The sequence below is a fragment of the Octodon degus genome, unplaced genomic scaffold, assembly GCF_000260255.1.
Source record: "Octodon degus isolate 3935 unplaced genomic scaffold, OctDeg1.0 scaffold00004, whole genome shotgun sequence".
Taxonomy (NCBI): Eukaryota; Metazoa; Chordata; class Mammalia; order Rodentia; family Octodontidae; genus Octodon; species Octodon degus.
The window spans coordinates 22,056,679-22,063,716 of record NW_004524580.1 but is presented as its reverse complement, the minus strand read 5'-3'; the positions used below and the strand labels follow the sequence as shown (position 1 = coordinate 22,063,716).

The window sequence follows — 7,038 nt, the reverse complement described above, 5'->3', positions numbered from 1 at the left end:
CTGCTCGCGCTTCGCGCCCCGCCCGGCGGCTGCGGAGCGGCTTTCCAGGAACTTTCCAGGAATCCGCCTCACGTGACCGCAGCCCCCGCGACCGCTTTAAAGAGGTTCGGGCGCGAACGCGCAGGCCTGGGACCAGAGCTGGGCGCGCGCGGGGGGCCAGAGGCCGCAGGGTGCACGCCCGGGCTCCGCCCTCCGTGACCCCACGCGGCTGGGCGCTGGGGTGAAGGGAGAGGCTCCCGGGCCCCCTGACCCCGCCCGGCCGCTGGTGCCCGCCCCTACCCGTGTCGCCTGAGCACCCCCGCCAGCCGACTGCAGCTGTCCTCGCCCCTCCCCCGGGGGCGGGGGTTCCCCCCTCCCCACCCCACCCCACCCCACCCCACCGCGCCTCCTCCCTGCGACCCTCCAGGCCGCACGAGGTGCAGGAGACGACTGGGTCCGCGGAAACCGAGCCCTTCCGCTGCCACAGCACAATGATGGCCCGGGACGGGCAGCTGCGCGGCTCAAGTATCCACCCAGGACCCCACGGTTGGCGGCGACCTCTGGCCGGGGTCCCAGGAGGCTGCGCCCAAGCGGAGAAGAGCGCCTCCTTCAGGCGCGCGGGCGCCTTGGTCCCCCTCCCCGGCCTCGGCTTGCCGCCTTGCAGCCCTGCCTGACTGCCCTGCCGGGCTCTGCCTTGCCCCCTCCGCCTCCCCGCGGTCAGCTGCGAGCCCGCGCCCGCCCGGCTCACCTGCGTCCAGCCCCGAGAGCGCTTGCGGCTGTGATTCCCCTTGGAAAGGGAGCTCAAGGACCCGGAATTGGGAAGGACCCGGCGCCTCTTCCTTCCCCGGGACCTTCACCTCTCACCCCGGAGGAAGCCACCTGGCCTTAGTGGAAATTCATCTTCCTAAGCTGCACAGCCGCCCCTGAAGTGTGACCTACTTTAAGTATGACCTATTAAAATCATTAACACTCACGGGAAAACAGGACCCAAAATTTTGATAACCATTTTTCTTTGAATTACTCGATTGCATCACTGCCCAAAAGCTTGAAAGGTCAATGGCCATTTTTAGTCCAAGCGGTGGCTCTGGGGAAGTTGGGCGAGGCAGGGAGGGGGGAGGGGTGGGAGGCGCGGCGTGCATAGCTTGCCTGATGCCCCCCCTACCGGCTCCGAGAGGAAGCTCGCGCCTGCTCCCAACCTGGCTGGTGTTGGAGACCAATGTTTTTCTCAGTAATTTTCCTGCTTTTGATGTAGGCAGGTGAGTTTCTCAAATGAAGGGCTTTGTCGCAGATGGAGTCGTGTCCCCATGGGGATGCTTTCTAAGCTGTTCCAGCAATCCCAAAGAACAGTTGATGGGGTCAGACCTAACCTAGGAAGGTTCTAGATATATTTGGCTTTCCATACATTCAGTCGTCAAGGCCCTTTGTGGTGTGCCGGGGACAGGCAGAAGAAGTACCTGTTGGTAAATCGTGAACACCACTCCTGGCCTAGTCATGGAATTCTGAGAAGCAGTGGCGTCCGGAGCACCCAGTGAACCAATCTGGGTGCTTCTCCTTTGTGAGAGGGTTTGAATCTCTTCCCAACATGTTACAGCATATACGTGATTTATTCTTACAACAATCTTTTGATAGAAGAAATACTTCCTTTACGTGTAAGCAAATTTAAGCGGAAGTACATCAAGTAGTTATTTCCATGTTGTAGACATAGGGCTTAGTGCAAACAAAGGTAACATTCTAGGTGGAAAAGAAGCAGGGAGGGAAGTGGCTTTAAAGTAGGCCAGTGGAGGGAGATGTGGGGGGTGGAGATATACTTATGTATGTGATAGGTTCCGGCCCTAGTATGAATTAATAAATTATTATGGTGGTCATCTAATATGGCTGAAGCCCTTAAAACAACAGTTTATCTTCCCAGAGACTACTCCCCCTTCTTCTCCAACCTACCCCAGGGTGCAATTTCCTTTCACCTGACCTGCCGCCTCAGGGAAGACCCCAATCAGCTGCTCAGGTATATCTAAACATCCCCCTCAAATTCCACCCTTGGCAGAAGGCCATAAGGCCTCAGCCTCCCTTTGCTCCAACCCAGAGAATTCTTTATCTTCCCCAGATTCTCTCCATGTCCTCAAAGATAATAAAGCCCCTTTCCCTTTTCCTTCTGCCTGTTTCTCCCCTGCAATGCCATCCAAGCAGGATAGCTTGGTAATGTACTGCTGGTTTCTCCTGGTCTATTGAAAGACGCAGTTAGTGGTTTAAAAATGTTTTCTCTTTTTAATTTCTTTTTCTTTTCTTTTTTTTTTTTCTGTATTTTAGGGAAGGGTCTACAGGGTCTCACTACTAGATCGGACTTGTAGTGATCTGCCAGTTTACAGCCTCCCGAGAGCTGGGAATACAGGTGTGCGCAACCATGCCCAGTCTCAAAGCACCCTGGGGGCTGCATGTTCTTTTTAATTTCTTACAACTTTTCTTTTTCTCAATTTTGCATGCATGTATTTGGTAATCTAAACAGCTAATTTGAAAACACCGCTATGTGAGACGACCAACATTGTTGAATTCCTATTACTTTGTTTAGTGAAATTCTGAATCACTTCTACTGTTTATTATTATTGTGTACCTCTTTTCAAAATAAAAAATAAGTTTTAAAATGTAAAACCTAGGTCCTTCAAATCATTAAGCATCAGTCCAAATAATGAGGTCTGCATGTTCTCAAAGATTATCACCATATTTAAACACAGACCATGGATAAAGACTTGAAGGGGAAGTCGAGTCCTTCCTGCTTTTTTGTTTAATTTTTTTGAGAAACAAATAGCAATGACATAGTTTCAAAACAGATTAGTAGGACAGTTACAATAATTAATACATTGCATATTGTTTTCTTTGTAGTGGTTATTCATAGTACAAGATGCAGACATGATATCCTACCCAAAAATTATGAGTACAAATCTTTCTTCTCATTGAATTAAGAGAAAGTAGCTTTATATTGATCCTAACTATTTTGTATATATAGATACAAAATGGTCCTTCATTTGTATCCCCTTTTTTTGTTTAGTTTTGTCAGAGATGGGTATTCCATTGCCCATCTCTAGGCAATAATAATAATAAATAAATATTGTAGGTGTGTAAATTCAGTAAAATAATCCAATATAGTCCAGTAGTCCATAATAGTAGTGGGTTATCTGTAGGACTGGCAATGTCAGAAGTTGTTGACTTGAGCCTTTTACAGCTCAATTCCTGCTTTCTTTTAGAATACTTTCGGTCAAAAATTTGTAGGGGGCCAGTGAGACAGCTCAGCAGATTAAAGCACCTGCTTAGGCAAGCTTAGGCAAGCGCAGGGACTGTGGTTTGATTCCCAGCACCATGTGTTGCACCAGCCCCACGCCCACGGCAGGCTGAGCCGGCCAGAGTCCAGGAGTGGTGGTGCACACCTGTAATCCCAGCACTGGGGTGGCTTAAAGCAGGAGGATCACCACAAGCCGAGCTGTGTACTGAGACGCGGCAACAACCAATACATTAAAGAAATAAATAAATAAATAGAAATTTGTACATTTCAGTATGTGTCCAAAATTCTAAATTTCTTATAAAATATACACAAAAAATTATTTAGAAATAATTTTGTGAACATCATAGCCATACATTCAATAAATTCTGCCATTTTTTCAATTGGTTTTTCCAATTGAAGATTTTTATTGCAAGCTCTCCTAAACCAGTTACTTCATTGTTTTCCTCTCATTGTAAAAATCCATACTTAAAAGAGGCCAATTTGTCTGGCAACATTACTAGGCAATTCTTTGTCAACGTATTTTTAACCCATGGTCTGCAATAATTGCAGCTCCGCCACAACCACCTAAATTTCCCCTGCCATGTGCACATTGTATTGTGCCATGCATAGATAAATCCTATTGTGGCTCACTGACATCAGCTGTTCACATGACAAAAAATGACAATGGCATAATTTGAAATGAACAAATAAGTAACCAATCTGTTTTAGTCCGGTTCAATAGTGTACACTACAAGGCACATATGTTCAGACACTGGGGCATATTTGCAGGTGATTGGCTCTTGAGGGCACTGACCTCATCAATGGATCAATTTATTGCTGAGTTGATAATCAAAGGGACTATAAGGAGGCGGACACAGCAGAATGACGTAGGCGCATATGGGCATGCTCCTGAAGGGAGTATCCTACGTCATACTTTTTCCCTGTTCTGCTTCCAGGAGGCGAGCTGATGTGCTCCGCGATGCCCTTCTACCATGATACTTCTATTTATTGCCTTGGGGCCAGCTCACCACTGACTGAAGCAGCCGAAACCGTGAGCCAAGATAAAGCTCTCCTCCTGTAGTCATGGATGTCTAGTGATTGATCACAATAGCGAGAAGTTGGCTGATACACTCATTGCAGCAGGTGGGAATAAGATTATTGTATGCCCACATCACACACAAAGGCCATTACAAAGTAATAAGACACAAGCTACTCAAGAAGAAACATGATTTGTGTAGCCCTATTTCTATGAAAGATAAAAATGCTCCAGTTTTGGAAGACCTTGTTGATAACCTCTATTGCACCTTTAATAGAGAAATAATACCTACCCTACATAAACTTCCAAAGCAGAAGTAGGATCACTTAACAACTCCTGTTAGGAGACCAGCATTATTTGAAGACCAAAGAGGTGAGACAAAGGAAAACTACAGACCAAAGTCTTTCACGAACATAGTTATGAAGTATGAGCAAGCTGAGTCCAGAAATACACAAAAACAATATATAAAGAATTCCTTGAATGTTTTCCAAGAAAGGAAGATTGATGTAGCATTCAAAATCAATTGATAAACCCCATGATTGCAACAGATTAAAATAGTAAAATATAATTATCTTGACACATGCAAAAAAAGCATTTATCTTTTTTATGTATTTTAGTACAGGATCTACAGAGTCTCACTACATAGATCGGACTCATAGTGATCCTCCTGTTTTCAGCCTCCCAAACGCTGGGATTATAGAAGTGCACCACCACACCCACTCTCAATTGCTGTCTCAGTGCACCCCCAGGGGCAGGGCTGGCACAGCATGCCTGGGATCAAACCAGTCCCTGAGCTCTGCCAAAGCAGGTGCTTTAATCCACTGAGCTATCTGGCTGGCCCCAAAAGGCATTTATCTAATCAACATCACCTACCATGAAAAATGTCAGGAGTTGGGTGTGATTAGTGCACAGGCTTACTTGTGGAAGATCTGAGATTCAACATCTGGTACCAGAGAGAGAGAGAGAGAGAGAGAGAGAGAGAGAGAGAGAGAGAGAAAGGGGAGGAAGGGAAAAAGGGGAAGGGGGAGGAGAAGGCAAAAGGCAAAGTAAGAATAGAAGAAAAAGTCCTCAGTCTGATATGTCTTATCTATAAAAAGAACCTAATGATAATATCATTTTAATGGCAAAAAATTAAATACTTTCTCCATATAATTTTTTTCCATATAATTTTTTGAGACAGTGTTTTGCTATGTAGCCCAGGATGGCTTTAGAGTTGTGGTGACCCTCCTGCCTCTGCCTCCTGAATGTTAGGATTACAAGTGTGTACCACCGTGCCCAGATCCTCCTATAAATTTGTAACCAAGTAAGCATGTCCATGCTTGCCATTTCTTCTCCTCAGTGGATTAGGGGTCCTCAACAATGTAGTAAGACAGGAAAAAAAAATGAGTACATAGGTTAGAATGGAAGAAGTAAATTTTTCTTTAACGCAAATAGTATAATCTTTTATATAGAAATTTCTCAAGAATAAAATATACTAATAGCTACTAAAATAAATATGACTTTTGCTGGAATTTTTTTGCCAGATTATTTCAAGATACTAGGTTAATCTAAAAATGTTTTCTTTTTTTTCTAATGAATTTTAGGACCAAACAGAGGTTATGAGAAAAATATATTTATTGGGAGAAAGAAAACTCTTATCCAAGGGGCCGGGGAGATGGCTCAGTAGAATAAGCTCTTTCCTGGTGAGCGCAAGGGTCTGAGTTCAATCCCCAGTTCTGCCAAAAAAAAAAAAAAAAAGAAAGAAAGAAAGAAAGAAAAAGAAAATTTTGGGACCAGGGAGATGGCTCAGTAGAATAAGTGCTTGCCTGGCAAGTGCAAGGGTCTGAGTTCAATCCCCGGAAAAAAAAAAAAAAAAAGAAAACTCTTGTCCGAGAGAGGGACAGGAGGGGGCCCCAAGCAGGTGGTCCCCCAAAAGTGTTTTCATATGCTAACTAGAAATAAACAATTGGAAATTAATATCACAATAAAAACATGAAGTACTTATGTACAAAATACACAAAGAACTTTTGCATCTCAATAATAAACATACTTTAAAAAACATACTTTAAAATATATTTACAAAAACCAAGTGCAGTGTTTGGTAGATACTTTCGTCAAAGAAGGTATTAAATGTAAGTTAAGCTATTATAATATGCTAACTTGAGAACATAAACTGGACATGATTCTGCTGGATACCCAGTAGAATATCTAAAGTTAGAGTAGCATTAGTAAATTATTTGCATGCTTGTGAAATAACTACAACTCTTTTATACTATTGGTGCAAAAATGGAAAATGATAAACTTACTTGAAAATAGTGTGAGAGTTTCTTATGAAGTTAAATGTGCATTTAATCATATGAATGCAATGATACTACTCCTAAATATTTATGTCAGAGAAGTGAATTCATATGTTCACAGAAAGACCTGCATGTGTACTTGTCATTGTTTTCCTAATAGTTAAATGCTGAGGAGCTGGGAATATAGCTCAGTGGCATGGTGCCTGCCTGGCAAGCACAAGGTCCTGAGTTCAGTTCCCAAAATCTCCCACTTAAAAAAAAATTAAAAAAAAAAAGTGCTGAAAACATTGTACCACAACAGGCCAATGAACTGCACTAGATCCAGAGTTGGGTGTGGTGGCACACACCTGCAATCCCAGCGCTCAGAAGGCAGGGGCAGGAGAATTGTTTCAAGTTCCAGACCAGCCTGGGCTGCAAAGTGAGCTCAAGGCCAACCTGAACTACATAGTGAGACCCTGTCTCAAAAAGACAAAAAAAAAAAAAGTACTCTATCCAGG

At 44.1% G+C, this 7,038-nt stretch overlaps 1 protein-coding gene across 1 annotated transcript in view; it reads right to left on the bottom strand.

Moving 5' to 3' along the window:
* Socs2 (suppressor of cytokine signaling 2) overlaps positions 1 to 1,058 on the bottom strand; it is a 5,821-nt gene extending 4,763 nt beyond the window's left edge. The window contains exon 1 of the mRNA XM_023716408.1: positions 728 to 1,058. The gene's annotated coding sequence lies outside the window, so the exon portion shown is untranslated. The remainder of the gene's footprint in view (positions 1 to 727) is intronic.
* Positions 1,059 to 7,038: the final 5,980 nt, after the last annotated feature.